General features: G+C 21.9%; 1 long non-coding RNA gene across 3 annotated transcripts in view; it reads left to right on the top strand.

The window, feature by feature from the left end:
• The window catches only part of LOC139426911 (uncharacterized), a 28234-nt gene extending 11566 nt beyond the window's left edge, over positions 1-16668 (top strand). Inside the window, exons 3-5 of one of the 3 annotated variants that reach the window (XR_015433375.1) lie at positions 970-1179; positions 2740-2835; positions 3653-16668. This is a non-coding gene — a long non-coding RNA (uncharacterized LOC139426911). Of the gene's footprint in view, positions 1-969; positions 1180-2435; positions 2474-2739; positions 3607-3652 lie in introns of those variants that run through there. The other 2 variants (XR_015433374.1, XR_015433376.1) reach the window with 2 other exon arrangements.
• The last annotated feature ends 832 nt before the right edge of the window (positions 16669-17500 follow it).

The following is a 17500-nucleotide window of genomic DNA, read 5'->3' as shown; positions in this document are numbered from 1 at the left end:
CCAAAGGAAAAGCTTCAATACAATAAATGACAAACGAAATTTTTTTACAAACCATGAGGGAGCTGAGGAACATTTTGAGAAGTTACAAAATCAGTTATTGTTCGAAAAATGAAGCCAAAAACGAAACGACCTGCATAAATGATTATTTTAAATAAGGTTGGATGTCTATAAACTTTGAGGAAATTTGTAAACAGCTTTATTTTAAATTAAAATTTTTTTCAAAAATTCTAACTTTCTTTAATTCTTTATTAATTCTGTTAAAATTTATTGACTTAAATATTTAATTTATGACCGTGTTTTCGTTTGTATTACCATTTTTAAAAATCATAATGTGTACTATTTACGTGCTTAGTTATGAACTGCTAATGAATCTGTTAAAAGGTCACCCCGCTTATAAAGTCACTTCTGCAATGTCCCTTAGGGTGACCTTATATTGAGGTCTGACTGTATACATGTTACAAATTTAAACTAATCGAAGCTTCAACATAAAAACTTTTTTAATAAAATAATTTTTAAAAAATTTGAATGTGTAATATTTTTTTAATTCTAATATTATGGGTGACATTTTCCAATTTCGTAAGGTGAAAACCACATTGATTATTTCCTTTTTTGTAAATCATCCTCACATTAAAAAAAGTAAGAAGAAGAAATCTTGAAATCTGTAGCAGTAACAACCAACGGAGAAATCACGCGAATTGGACTGGTCAAAAAAGGATTACTAAATGCTTGTTTTCATTTTGAGATATCGTTGTTGTAATAAATAATATTGTATTAAAATTATAGGATTTTCAAAACTATGTGGAAGTTAAAAGTATTAAATGTAAATAAAAAGTGGAGTAAAAATTTCTGCAGAGGAGAAAACCAACTGAAAAAATTATGTCACTGGGGTCATTAGTATTTTTTAGTTTTTGTAGAATGTGCATCCTTCCCACATGCTGAAGACTAAGCATTTGACAATTTGTTCTTTAGTTTTTGACTAGGAGACAGACCTTAGAATTGCCCGATTCAACCGTTAGCCTCACTACCTTGAAGGATGTTGACGATAATAATACTGCCATCACTGAGGGACCAGGGGTCAGTGAATTGCATAATGAAGAAACCAGACAAATCTACTCTACTTACTTTAATGAAACCGCAAACGACGATCCTGATCTCCCCATCACGAGTTATCGGGAACAGGTAAAAAACATTTTACTCTCTTTTTTTTCTGGTTTCAAATTTCCCCAAAATTTGAGTGCAATATACTTTATGGGTTGCCACTCCACAAGGAGAACAGAGAAAAAACCTGGAAAATACAAGGAATTTTTAATATGTACAGGGAAAAGTGGCAACCTTTTCGAGTGGCAACCTTTCATGTTAAGAGATAATCAGCTTGAAAATTTCATATTAAACATGTAAAATACAACAATAATTGATAGTTGACTCACTGGACCAAACATAAATCAATATTTCACGTTATGCAGTTTCGTGTTAATGAGGTTCAACTGTATCAAACAAATCTATTTTAATTATATTTTTTATCTGATCTCTTTTTAACGTATCACCAATCTTATTCGCAGGATAATGAAATGACATATTTGTGAGTCTTGATTTTTAGGATGTTTATTTGATATTTGTATTCTCTGGGTCATATTGTTTGATTTATAATGTTTTTGATATTACATTGTGGTGCAAATTGATGTTATTTTTAGCTGATCTCTTTTTAGCATATTACTAATCTAACATGCAGGATAATGAAATGACATATTTGTGAGTCTTAATTTTTAGGATGTTTATATGGCATTCGAATTCTCCTCGTCATATGTTTGATTTATAATGTTTATGATATTATATTGTGGTGCAAATTGGTGTTATTTTTCAATTTTAACTATGCCAGGCTTTATATGATTTTTTTTTAAATATTTGAACTTCTCTAGTAAGTGAATTTACTTTGTTGTTTGATTTTGCCCGAATCTCACATTCGAAAGAGAAGTAGTTGTTTACACAAAGAGAAGTAGTTGTTTATTCTCTCTATAGTATTATTTACAGAATGGTTGTTGTTTTCATAGTTATATGAATATTTCAAATATTATTTTACTAATAATATATTGTAAATATTAATTTATACTCTTAATATATACTATTAATTTAGTATTAATATATACTTCAACTCTTTTTTTTTTTTTTTTTACTCTGTTTTTTTAAGTTTAAAATCAATAAATATGAAGATGCAGAGAATTACAGTTTTGTTTATAATTTCAATAAATGTTATTATAATGCTTTTTTAAAATTATTATTGTGTTTTTGACTTCAGACTTATTTTATTTATTTTATCAGTTTGAAATTCTAGTACCGGCATTTTATGTTACACTTACTTTTAAGAAGAAATAAAACAACTTTAAATTACTACATATATCTGACTGTATGTAATTATATGCTTTTATATTTTTTTCCAGCTAGTTTATTGCTTCAACTCTATTTTTTTTTTACTGTTTTTTTTTTTAAAGTTTAAAATCAAAAAATATGAAGATGCAGAGTATAACAGTTTTGGTTTTACCTATCATTTCAATTAATGTTATTATAAAGCTTTTTTAAATTTATTGTTGTGTTTTAGAGTTCAAACTTATTTATTTTATCAATTTAAAATTCTAGTTTAGGCATTTTATATTACACTTACTTTTAAGAGGAAATGAATCTATTTTAAATTATTACATATATCTGAGTGTATGTAATAATTTGCTTTTGTATTTCCTTTTCCAGCTAGTTTATTGCTTCAACTCTATTCTTCCTTTTTTACTCTGTTATTTTTAAGTTTAAAATCAATAAACCTGAAGAAGCAGAGAATAACAGTTTTGGGTATGTCTATCATTTCAATTAATGATATTATAATGCTTTTTTAAATTTATTGTTGTGTTTTAGAGTTCAAACTTATTTATTTTATCAATTTATAATTCTAGTATAGTCATTTTATATTACACTTACTTTTAAGAAGAAATAAAGCAACTTTAAATTACTACATATATCTGACTGTATGTAATTATATGCTTTAGTATTTTTTTCCAGCTAGTTTATTGCTTCAACTCTTTTCTTTCTTTTTTTACTCTGTTTTTTTTTCAGTTTAAAATCAATAAATATGAATTTGCAGAGAATAACAGTTTTGTTTATGATTTCAATTAATGTTATTATAATGCTTTTTTGAATTTATTATTGTGTTTTTGACTTCAAACTTATTTTATTTATTTTATCAATTTAAAATTCTAGTTTGGGCATTTTATATTTCACTTACATTTAAGAGGAAATAAATTAACTTTAAATTACTACATATATCTGACTGTATGTAATTATCTGCTTTTGTATTTTTTTTCCAGCTTGATTATTGCTTCAACTCTTTTCCTTCTTTTTTTACTCTGTTTTTTTTTAAGTTTAAAATCAATAAATATGAAGTTGCAGAGAATAACAGTTTTGGTTATGCCTATCATTTCTATTAATGATATTATAATGCTTTTTTAAATTTATTTTGTTTTTGACTTTAGACTTATTTTATTTATTATATCAATTTAAAATTCTAGTTTATGCTTTTTATATTACACTTTTAGGAAGAAATAAAACAACTTTAAATTACTACATATATCTGACTGTATGTAATAATTTGCTTTTGTATTTTTTTTTCCAGCTAGTTTATTGCTTCAACTCTATTCTTCCTTTTTTACTCTGTTATTTTTAAGTTTAAAATCAATAAACCTGAAGAAGCAGAGAATAACAGTTTTGGGTATGTCTATCATTTCAATTAATGATATTATAATGCTTTTTTAAATTTATTGTTGTGTTTTTGACTTTAGACTTATTTTATTTATTTCATCAATTTAAAATTCTTGTTTTGGCATTTTATATTACATTTTCTTTTAAGAAGAATTAAAACAACTTTAAATTACTACATATATCTGACTATATGTAATTATTGTCTTTTGTATTTTTTTTCCAGCTAGTTTATTGCTTCAACTCTTTTCTTTCTTCTTTTGCTGTGTTTTTTTTAAGTTTAAAATCAATAAATATGAAGATGCAGAGAATAACAGTTTTGGTTATAATTTCAATTAAAGTTATTATAATGCTTTTTTAAATTTATTGTTGTGTTTTTGCCTTTAGACTTATTTTATCAATTTAAAATTCTAGTTTAGGCTTTTTATATTTCACTTACTGTTAAGAGGAAATAAGTCAACTTTAAATTACTACATATATCTGACTGCATGTAATTATTTGCTTTTGTATTTTTTTTTCCAGCTAGTTTATTGCTTCAACTCTTTTCTTTCTTTTTTTCTCTATTTTTTAAAGATTAAATTCAATAAATATGAAGTTGCAGAGAATATCAGTTTTGGTTATGCCTATCATTTCAATTAATGATATTATAATGCTTTTTTAAATTTATTGTTTTGTTTTTGACTTTAGACTTATTTTATTTATTTTATCAATTTAAAATTCTAGTTTATGCTTTTTATATTACACTTACTTTTAGGAAGAAATAAAACAACTTTAAATTACTACATATATCTTACTGAATGTAATTATTTGCTTTTGTGTTTTTTTTCCCAGCTAGTTTATTGCTTCAACTCTTTTCTTTCTTTTTTTACTCTGTTTTTTTAAGTTTAAAATCAATAAACCTGAAGAAGCAGAGAATAACAGTTTTGGGTATGTCTATCATTTCAATTAATGATATTATAATGCTTTTTTAAATTTATTGTGTTTTTGACTTCAAACTTATGTTATTTATATTATCAATTTAAAATTGTATTTTAGGCATTTTATGTTACACTTAGAAAGAAATGAAACAACTTTAAATTACTACATATATCTGACTGTATGTAATTATTTGCTTTTGTATTTTTTTTTCCAGCTAGTTTATTGCTTCAACTCTTTTCTTTCTTTTTTACTCTGTTTTTTATTTTTAAAGTTTAAAATCTATAAATATGAAGATGCAGAGAATAACAGTTTTGGTTATAATTTCAATTAATGTTATTATAATGCTTTTTTAAATTTATTGTTGTGTTTTTTATGTTTTATTGTTGTGTATGTTATGTATTGAATTTATTGTTTAGATTTCAGAGTTATTTTATTTATTTTATCAATTTAAAATTCTAGTTTAGGCATTTAATATTATATTTACTTTTAAGAAGATATAAAACAACTTTAAATTACTACATATATCTGACTGTATGTAATTATTTGCTTTAGTATTTTTTTCCAGCTAGTTTTCTGCTTCAACTCTTTTTCTTTTACTCTGTTTTTTTTTAGGTTAAAATTAAAAAATATTAAGTTGCAGATTATAACAGTTTTGATTTTACCTATCATTTCAATTTATATTATTATAATGCTTTTTTAAATTTATTGTTGTGTTTGTGACTTCTGACTTATTTTATTTATTTTATCAATTTTAAATTCTAGTTTAGGCATTTTTAATTACATTTACATTTAAGAAGATATAAAACAACTTTAAATTACTGCATATATCTGACTCTATGTAATTATTTCCTTTTGTGTTTTTTTTCCCACAAACTCTTTTCTTTTTTTTTTACTCTGTTTTTTTTAAGTTTAAATTCATTAAATATAAAGATGCAGAGAGTACCAGTTTTGTTTATAATATCAATTAATGTTATTATAATGCTTTTTTTAATTTATTGTGTTTTTGACTTCAGACTTATTTTACTCTGTTTTTTTAAGTTTAAAGTCAATAAATATGAAGTTGCATAGAATAACAGTTTTGGTTATGCCAATCATTTCAATTAATGATATTATAATGCTTTTTTAAATTTATTGTTGTGATTTTGACTTCAAACTTATGTTATTTATTTTATCAATTTAAAATTGTATTTTAGGCATTTTATGTTACACTTACAAAGAAATAAAACAACTTTAAATTACTACATATATCTGACTGTATGTAATTATTGTCTTTTGTATATTTTTTCCAGCTTGATTATTGCTTCAACTCTTTTCCTTCTTTTTTTACTCTGTTTTTTTAAGTTTAAAATCAATAAATATAAAGTTGCAGAGAATAACAGTTTTGGTTATGCCTATCATTTCTAATCATGATATTATAATGCTTTTTTAAATTTATTGTTTTGTTTTTGACTTTAGACTTATTTTATTTATTTTATCAATTTAAAATTCTAGTTTATGGTTTTTATATTACACTTTTAGGAAGAAATAAATCAACTTTAAATTACTACAAATATCTGACTGTATGTAATTATTTGCTTTTGTGTTTTTTTTTTCCAGCTAGTTTATTGCTTCAATTGTTTTCTTTCTTTTTTACTCTGTTTTTTTAAGTTTAAAATCAATAAATATGAAGATGCAGAGAATAACAGTTTTGGATATAATTTCAACCAGTGTTATTATAGTGCTTTTTTGAATTTATTGTTGTGTTTTTGACCTCAAACTTATTTTATTTATTTTATCAATTTAAAATTCTAGTTTGGGCATTTTATATTTCACTTACATTTAAGAGGAAATAAATTAACTTTAAATTACTACATATATCTGACTGTATGTAATTATCTGCTTTTGTATTTTTTTTCCAGCTTGATTATTGCTTCAACTCTTTTCCTTCTTTTTTTACTCTGTTTTTTTTAAGTTTAAAATCAATAAATATGAAGTTGCAGAGAATAACAGTTTTGGTTATGCCTATCATTTCTATTAATGATATTATAATGCTTTTTTAAATTTATTTTGTTTTTGACTTTAGACTTATTTTATTTATTATATCAATTTAAAATTCTAGTTTATGCTTTTTATATTACACTTTTAGGAAGAAATAAAACAACTTTAAATTACTACATATATCTGACTGTATGTAATTATTTGCTTTTGTGTTTTTTTTTTCCAGCTAGTTTATTGCTTCAACTCTTTTCTTTCTTTTTTTACTCTGTTTTTTTTAACTTTAAAATCAATAAACCTGAAGAAGCAGAGAATAACAGTTTTGGGTATGTCTATCATTTCAATTAATGATATTATAATGCTTTTTTAAATTTATTGTTGTGTTTTTGACTCTAGACTTATTTTATTTATTTTATCAATTTAAAATTCTAGTATAGTCATTTTATATTACACTTACTTTTAAGAGGAAATGAATCAATTTTAAATTATTACATATATCTAAGTGTATGTAATAATTTGCTTTTGTATTTTTTTTTCCAGCTAGTTTATTGCTTCAACTCTTTTCTTTCTTTTTTACTCTGTTTTTTTAAGTTTAAAATCTGTAAATATGAAGATGCAGAGAATTACAGTTTTGTTTATAATATCAATTAATGTTATTATAATGCTTTTTTTAATTTATTGTTGTGTTTCTGATTTTAGACTTATTTTATTTATTTTGTCAATTTAAAATTCTAGTTTATGCATTTTATATTACACTTACATGTAAGAGGAAATAAAAAAACTTTAAATTACTACATATATCTGACTGTATGTAATTATTTGCTTTTGTATTTTTTTTTCCAGCTAGTTTATTGCTTCAACTCTTTTCTTTCTTTTTTACTCTGTTTTTTATTTTTAAAGTTTAAAATCTATAAATATGAAGATGCAGAGAATAACAGTTTTGGTTATAATTTCAATTAATGTTATTATAATGCTTTTTTAAATTTATTGTTGTGTTTTTTATGTTTTATTGTTGTGTATGTTATGTATTGAATTTATTGTTTAGATTTCAGAGTTATTTTATTTATTTTATCAATTTAAAATTCTAGTTTAGGCATTTAATATTATATTTACTTTTAAGAAGATATAAAACAACTTTAAATTACTACATATATCTGACTGTATGTAATTATTTGCTTTAGTATTTTTTTCCAGCTAGTTTTCTGCTTCAACTCTTTTTCTTTTACTCTGTTTTTTTTTAGGTTAAAATTAAAAAATATTAAGTTGCAGATTATAACAGTTTTGATTTTACCTATCATTTCAATTTATATTATTATAATGCTTTTTTAAATTTATTGTTGTGTTTGTGACTTCTGACTTATTTTATTTATTTTATCAATTTTAAATTCTAGTTTAGGCATTTTATATTACATTTACATTTAAGAAGATATAAAACAACTTTAAATTACTGCATATATCTGACTCTATGTAATTATTTCCTTTTGTGTTTTTTTTCCCACAAACTCTTTTCTTTTTTTTTTACTCTGTTTTTTTTAAGTTTAAATTCATTAAATATAAAGATGCAGAGAGTACCAGTTTTGTTTATAATATCAATTAATGTTATTATAATGCTTTTTTTAATTTATTGTGTTTTTGACTTCAGACTTATTTTACTCTGTTTTTTTAAGTTTAAAGTCAATAAATATGAAGTTGCATAGAATAACAGTTTTGGTTATGCCAATCATTTCAATTAATGATATTATAATGCTTTTTTAAATTTATTGTTGTGATTTTGACTTCAAACTTATGTTATTTATTTTATCAATTTAAAATTGTATTTTAGGCATTTTATGTTACACTTACAAAGAAATAAAACAACTTTAAATTACTACATATATCTGACTGTATGTAATTATTGTCTTTTGTATATTTTTTCCAGCTTGATTATTGCTTCAACTCTTTTCCTTCTTTTTTTACTCTGTTTTTTTAAGTTTAAAATCAATAAATATAAAGTTGCAGAGAATAACAGTTTTGGTTATGCCTATCATTTCTAATCATGATATTATAATGCTTTTTTAAATTTATTGTTTTGTTTTTGACTTTAGACTTATTTTATTTATTTTATCAATTTAAAATTCTAGTTTATGGTTTTTATATTACACTTTTAGGAAGAAATAAATCAACTTTAAATTACTACAAATATCTGACTGTATGTAATTATTTGCTTTTGTGTTTTTTTTTCCAGCTAGTTTATTGCTTCAATTGTTTTCTTTCTTTTTTACTCTGTTTTTTTAAGTTTAAAATCAATAAATATGAAGATGCAGAGAATAACAGTTTTGGATATAATTTCAACCAGTGTTATTATAGTGCTTTTTTGAATTTATTGTTGTGTTTTTGACCTCAAACTTATTTTATTTATTTTATCAATTTAAAATTCTAGTTTGGGCATTTTATATTTCACTTACATTTAAGAGGAAATAAATTAACTTTAAATTACTACATATATCTGACTGTATGTAATTATCTGCTTTTGTATTTTTTTTCCAGCTTGATTATTGCTTCAACTCTTTTCCTTCTTTTTTTACTCTGTTTTTTTTAAGTTTAAAATCAATAAATATGAAGTTGCAGAGAATAACAGTTTTGGTTATGCCTATCATTTCTATTAATGATATTATAATGCTTTTTTAAATTTATTTTGTTTTTGACTTTAGACTTATTTTATTTATTATATCAATTTAAAATTCTAGTTTATGCTTTTTATATTACACTTTTAGGAAGAAATAAAACAACTTTAAATTGCTACATATATCTGACTGTATGTAATTATTTGCTTTTGTGTTTTTTTTTTCCAGCTAGTTTATTGCTTCAACTCTTTTCTTTCTTTTTTTACTCTGTTTTTTTTAACTTTAAAATCAATAAACCTGAAGAAGCAGAGAATAACAGTTTTGGGTATGTCTATCATTTCAATTAATGATATTATAATGCTTTTTTAAATTTATTGTTGTGTTTTTGACTCTAGACTTATTTTATTTATTTTATCAATTTAAAATTCTAGTATAGTCATTTTATATTACACTTACTTTTAAGAGGAAATGAATCAATTTTAAATTATTACATATATCTAAGTGTATGTAATAATTTGCTTTTGTATTTTTTTTTCCAGCTAGTTTATTGCTTCAACTCTATTCTTCCTTTTTTACTCTGTTATTTTTAAGTTTAAAATCAATGAACCTGAAGAAGCAGAGAATAACAGTTTTGGGTATGTCTATCATTTCAATTAATGATATTATAATGCTTTTTTAAATTTATTGTTGTGTTTTTGACTTTAGACTTATTTTATTTATTTTATCAATTTAAAATTCTAGTTTATGCTTTTTATATTACACTTACTTTTAGGAAGAAATAAAACAACTTTAAATTACTACATATATCTTACTGAATGTAATTATTTGCTTTTGTGTTTTTTTCCCCAGCTAGTTTATTGCTTCAACTCTTTTCTTTCTTTTTTTACTCTGTTTTTTTAAGTTTAAAATCAATAAACCTGAAGAAGCAGAGAATAACAGTTTTGGGTATGTCTATCATTTCAATTAATGATATTATAATGCTTTTTTAAATTTATTGTGTTTTTGACTTCAAACTTATGTTATTTATACTATCAATTTAAAATTGTATTTTAGGCATTTTATGTTACACTTAGAAAGAAATGAAACAACTTTAAATTACTACATATATCTGACTGTATGTAATTATTTGCTTTTGTATTTTTTTTTCCAGCTAGTTTATTGCTTCAACTCTCTTCTTTCTTTTTTACTCTGTTTTTTTAAGTTTAAAATCTGTAAATATGAAGATGCAGAGAATTACAGTTTTGTTTATATTATCAATTAATGTTATTATAATGCTTTTTTTAAATTATTGTTGTGTTTCTGATTTTAGACTTATTTTATTTATTTTATCAATTTAAAATTCTAGTTTATGCATTATATATTACACTTACATGTAAGAGGAAATAAAAAAACTTTAAATTACTACATATATCTGACTGTATGTAATTATTTGCTTTTGTATTTTTTTTCCAGCTAGTTTATTGCTTCAACTCTTTTCTTTTTTTTTTACTCTGTTTTTTATTTTTAAAGTTTAAAATCTATAAATATGAAGATGCAGAGAATAACAGTTTTGGTTATAATTTCAATTAATGTTATTATAATGCTTTTTTAAATTTATTGTTGTGTTTTTTATGTTTTATTGTTGTGTATGTTATGTATTGAATTTATTGTTTAGATTTCAGAGTTATTTTATTTATTTTATCAATTTAAAATTCTAGTTTAGGCATTTAATATTATATTTACTTTTAAGAAGATATAAAACAACTTTAAATTACTACATATATCTGACTGTATGTAATTATTTGCTTTAGTATTTTTTTCCAGCTAGTTTTCTGCTTCAACTCTTTTTCTTTTACTCTGTTTTTTTTTAGGTTAAAATTAAAAAATATGAAGTTGCAGATTATAACAGTTTTGATTTTACCTATCATTTCAATTTATATTATTATAATGCTTTTTTAAATTTATTGTTGTGTTTGTGACTTCTGACTTATTTTATTTATTTTATCAATTTTAAATTCTAGTTTAGGCATTTTATATTACATTTACATTTAAGAAGATATAAAACAACTTTAAATTACTGCATATATCTGACTCTATGTAATTATTTTCTTTTGTGTTTTTTTCCTCCCAGAAACTCTTTTCTTTTTTTTTACTCTGTTTTTTTTAAGTTTAAATTCAATAAATATAATGATACAGAGAGTAACAGTTTTGTTTATAATATCAATTAATGTTATTATAATGTTTTTTTAAATTTATTGTTGTGATTTTGACTTCAGACTCATTTTATTTATTTTATCAGTTTAAAATTCTAATATAGGCATTTTATGTTACACTTACTTTTAAGAAGAAATAAAGCAACTTTAAATTACTGCATATATCTGACTCTATGTAATTATTTGCTTTTCTATTTATTTTCCAGCTAGTTTTATTGTTTCAACTCTTTTCTTTCTTTTTACACTGTTTTTTTAAGTTTAAAATCTGTAAATTTGAAGATGCAGAGGATTACAGTTTTTTTTTATAATATCAATTAATGTTATTATAATGCTTTTTTAAATTTATTGTTGTGTTTTTTATGTTTTATTGTTGTGTATGTTATGTATTGAATTTATTGTTTAGATTTCAGAGTTATTTTATTTATTTTATCAATTTTAAATTCTAGTTTAGGCATTTTATATTACATTTACATTTAAGAAGATATAAAACAACTTTAAATTACTGCATATATCTGACTCTATGTAATTATTTGCTTTTGTGTTTTTTTTTCCCAGAAACTCTTTTCTTTTTTTTTACTCTGTTTTTTTTTAAGTTTAAATTCAAGTAATATAAAGATGCAGTGAGTAACAGTTTTGTTTATAATATCAATTAATGTTATTATAATGCTTTTTTTAATTTATTGTGTTTTTGACTTCAGACTTATTTTACTCTGTTTTTTTAAGTTTAAAGTCAATAAATATGAAGTTGCATAGAATAACAGTTTTGGTTATGCCTGTCATTTCAATTAATGATATTATAATGCTTTTTTAAATTTATTGTTGTGATTTTGACTTCAAACTTATGTTATTTATTTTATCAATTTAAAATTGTATTTTAGGCATTTTATGTTACACTTACAAAGAAATAAAACAACTTTAAATTACTGCATATATCTGACTGTATGTAATTATTTGCTTTTGTATTTTTTTTTCCAGCTAGTTTATTGCTTCAACTCGTTTCTTTCTTTTTTACTATGTTTTTTTAAATTTAAAATCAATAAATATGAAGATGCTGAGACTAACAGTTTTGGTTATAATTTCATTTAATGTTATTATAATGCTTTTTTAAATTTATTGTTGTGTTTTTGCCTTTAGACTTATTTTATCAATTTAAAATTCTAGTTTAGGCTTTTTATAGTACACTTACTTTTAAGAGGAAATAAATCAACTTTAAATTATTACATATATCTGACTGTATGTAATTATTTGCTTTTGTGTTTTTTTTTCCAGCTAGTTTATTGCTTAGTTTAAAATTGAAAAATATGAAAATGCAGAGTATAACAGTTTTGGTTTTACCTATCATTTCAATTAATGTTATCATAATGCTTTTTTAAATTTATTGTTGTGTTTTTGACTTCAAACTTATGTTATTTATTTTATCAATTTAAAATTCTACTTTTGACTTTTTATATTACACTTACATTTAAGAGGAAATAAATCAACTTTAAATTACTACATATATCTGACTGTATGTAATTATTTGCTTTTGTATCTTTTTTTCCAGCTAGTTTATTGCTTCAACTCTTTTCTTTCTTCTTTTGCTGTGTTTTTTTTAAGTTTAAAATCAATAAATATGAAGATGCAGAGAATAACAGTTTTGGTTATAATTTCAATTAATGTTATTATAATGCTTTTTTAAATTTATTGTTGTGTTTTTGACTTCAGACTGATTTTATTTATTTTATCAATTTAAAATTCTAGTTTTGGCATTTTATATTACACTTTTGAGAAAAAGTGAAACAACTTTTAATTTCTACATATATCTGACTGTATGTAATTATTTGCTTTTGTATTTTTTTTCCAGCTAGTTTTCTACTTCAACTCTTTTTCTTTTACTCTTTTTTTTTAGGTTAAAATTAAAAAATATTAAGTTGCAGATTATAACAGTTTTGATTTTACCTATCATTTCAATTTATATTATTATAATGCTTTTTTAAATTTATTGTGTTTTTGACTTCAGACTTATTTTACTCTGTTTTTTTAAGTTTAAAGTCAATAAATATGAAGTTGCATAGAATAACAGTTTTGGTTATGCCTATCATTTCAATTAATGATATTATAATGCTTTTTTAAATTTATTGTTGTGATTTTGACTTCAAACTTATGTTATTTATTTTATCAATTTAAAATTGTATTTTAGGCATTTTATGTTACACTTACAAAGAAATAAAACAACTTTAAATTACTACATATATCTGACTGTATGTAATTATTGTCTTTTGTATATTTTTTCCAGCTTGATTATTGCTTCAACTCTTTTCCTTCTTTTTTTACTCTGTTTTTTTAAGTTTAAAATCAATAAGTATAAAGTTGCAGAGAATAACAGTTTTGGTTATGCCTATCATTTCTAATCATGATATTATAATGCTTTTTTAAATTTATTGTTTTGTTTTTGACTTTAGACTTATTTTATTTATTTTATCAATTTAAAATTCTAGTTTATGGTTTTTATATTACACTTTTAGGAAGAAATAAATCAACTTTAAATTACTACAAATATCTGACTGTATGTAATTATTTGCTTTTGTGTTTTTTTTTCCAACTAGTTTATTGCTTCAATTGTTTTCTTTCTTTTTTACTCTGTTTTTTTAAGTTTAAAATCAATAAATATGAAGATGCAGAGAATAACAGTTTTGGATATAATTTCAACCAGTGTTATTATAGTGCTTTTTTGAATTTATTGTTGTGTTTTTGACCTCAAACTTATTTTATTTATTTTATCAATTTAAAATTCTAGTTTGGGCATTTTATATTTCACTTACATTTAAGAGGAAATAAATTCACTTTAAATTACTACATATATCTGACTGTATGTAATTATTTGCTTTTGTGTTTTTTTTCCAGCTAGTTTATTGCTTCAACTCTTTTCTTTCTTTTTTTACTCTGTTTTTTTAACTTTAAAATCAATAAACCTGAAGAAGCAGAGAATAACAGTTTTGGGTATGTCTATCATTTCAATTAATGATATTATAATGCTTTTTTAAATTTATTGTTGTGTTTTTGACTTTAGACTTATTTTTATTTATTTTATCAATTTAAAATTCTAGTATAGTCATTTTATATTATGTGTACATTTAAGAGGAAATAAATCAACTTTAAATTACTACATATATCTGACTCTATGTAATTATTTGCTTTTGTATTTTTTTTTTTTCCAGCTTGTTTATTGCTTCAACTCTTTTCTTTCTTTTTTCACTCTGTTTTTTATTTTTAAAGTTTAAAATCAATAAATATAAAGATACAGAGAATAACAGTTTTGGTTATAATTTCAATTAATGTTATTATAATGCTTTTTTAAATTTATTGTTGTGTTTTTGACTTCAGACTTATTTTATTTATTTCATCAATTTAAAATTCTAGTTTTGGCATTTTATATTACATTTTCTTTTAAGAAGAAATAAAAACAACTTTAAATTACTACATATATCTGACTATATGTAATTATTGTCTTTTGTATTTTTTTTCCAGCTAGTTTATTGCTTCAACTCTTTTCTTTCTTCTTTTGCTGTGTTTTTTTTAAGCTTAAAATCAATAAATATGAAGATGCAGAGAATAACAGTCTTGGTTATAATTTCAATTAATGTTATTATAATGCTTTTTTAAATTTATTGTTGTGTTTTTGCCTTTAGACTTATTTTATTTAGTTTATCAATTTAAAATTCTAGTTTAGGCATTTTATATTACACTTACTTTTAAGAGGCAATGAATCAATTTTAAATTATTACATATATCTGAGTGTATGTAATAATTTGCTTTTGTATTTTTTTTTCCAGCTTGTTTATTGCTTCAACTCTTTTCTTTCTTTTTTTACTCTGTTTTTTATTTTTAAAGTTTAAAATCAATAAATATAAAGATACAGAGAATAACAGTTTTGGTTATAATTTCAATTAATGTTATTATAATGCTTTTTTAAATTTATTGTTGTGTTTTTGACTTCAGACTTATTTTATTTATTTTATCAATTTAAAATTCTAGTTTTGGCATTTTATATTACACTTTTGAGAAAAAGTGAAACAACTTTTAATTTCTACATGTATCTGACTGAACGTAATTATTTGCTTTTGTATTTTTTTTTCCAGCTAGTTTTATTGCTTCAACTCTTTTCTTTCTTTTTACTCTGTTTTTTTAAGTTTAAAATCTGTACATTTGAAGATGCAGAGGATTACAGTTTTTTTTTATAATATCAATTAATGTTATTATAATGCTTTTTTTAATTTATTGTGTTTTTGACTTCAGACTTATTTTTCTCTGTTTTTTTAAGTTTAAAATCAATAAATATGAAGTTGCAGAGAATAACAGTTTTGGTTATGCCTATCATTTAAATTAATGATATTATAATGCTTTTTTAAATTTATTGTTGTGTTTTTGACTTCAAACTTATGTTATTTATATTATCAATTTAAAATTGTATTTTAGGCATTTTATGTTACACTTAGAAAGAAATAAAACAACTTTAAATTACTACATATATCTGACTGTATGTAATTATTTGCTTTTGTATTTTTTTCCCAGCTAGTTTATTGTTTCAACTCTTTTCTTTTTTTTTACTCTGTTTTTTTTTTTTAAAGTTTAAAATCTATAAATATGAAGATGCAGAGAATAACAGTTTTGGTTATAATTTCAATTAATGTTATTATAATGCTTTTTTAAATTTATTGTTGTGTTTTTTATGTTTTATTGTTGTGTATGTTATGTATTGAATTTATTGTTTAGATTTCAGAGTTATTTTATTTATTTTATCAATTTAAAATTCTAGTTTAGGCATTTAATATTATATTTACTTTTAAGAAGATATAAAACAACTTTAAATTACTACATGTATCTGACTGTATGTAATTATTTGCTTTAGTATTTTTTTCCAGCTATTTTTCTGCTTCAACTCTTTTTCTTTTACTCTGTTTTTTTTTTTGGTTAAAATTAAAAAATATTAAGTTGCAGATTATAACAGTTTTGATTTTACCTATCATTTCAATTTATATTATTATAATGCTTTTTTAAATTTATTGTTGTGTTTGTGACTTCTGACTTATTTTATTTATTTTATCAATTTTAAATTCTAGTTTAGGCATTTTATATTACATTTACATTTAAGAAGATATAAAACAACTTTAAATTACTGCATATATCTGACTCTATGTAATTATTTCCTTTTGTGTTTTTTTTCCCAGAAACTCTTTTCTTTTTTTTTACTCTGTTTTTTTTTAGGTTAAATTCATTAAATATAAAGATGCAGAGAGTACCAGTTTTGTTTATAATATCAATTAATGTTCTTATAATGCTTTTTTTAATTCATTGTGTTTTTGACTTCAGACTTATTTTACTCTGTTTTTTTAAGTTTAAAGTCAATAAATATGAAGTTGCAGAGAATAACAGTTTTGGTTATGCCTATCATTTAAATTAATGATATTATAATGCTTTTTTAAATTTATTGTTGTGATTTTGACTTCAAACTTATGTTATTTATTTTATCAATTTAAAATTGTATTTTAGGCATTTTATGTTACACTTACTTTTAGGAAGAAATAAATCAACTTTAAATTACTACAAATATCTGACTGTATGTAATTATTTGCTTTTGTGTTTTTTTTTCCAGCTAGTTTATTGCTTCAACTCTTTTCTTTCTTTTTTTACTCTGTTTTTTTAAGTTTAAAATCTGTAAATATGAAGATGCAGAGAATAACAGTTTTGTTTATAATATCAATTAATGTTATTATAATGCTTTTTTAAATTTATTGTTGTATTTTTGACTTTAAACTTATTTTATTTATTTTATCAATTTAAAATTCTAGTTTGGGCATTTTATATTACACTTTTGAGTAAAAGTAAAACAACTTTTAATTTCTACATGTATCTGACTGTACGTAATTATTTGCTTTTGTATTTTTCTCCAGCTATTTGTATTACTTCAACTCTTTTCTTTCTCTTTTACTCTGTTTTTTTAAGTTTAAAATCTGTAAATTTGAAGATGCTGAGAATTACAGTTTTTTTTAAAATTTAAAATTTAAAATTCTAGTTTATGCTTTTTATATTACACTTTTA

This window comes from Parasteatoda tepidariorum, chromosome 4, assembly GCF_982258835.1.
Source record: "Parasteatoda tepidariorum strain Cologne lab strain chromosome 4, Ptep-v5.0, whole genome shotgun sequence".
NCBI lineage: Eukaryota > Metazoa > Arthropoda > Arachnida > Araneae > Theridiidae > Parasteatoda > Parasteatoda tepidariorum.
The sequence above is the reverse complement of the archived record's forward strand: the minus strand, read 5'-3'. Positions and strand labels throughout refer to the sequence as shown.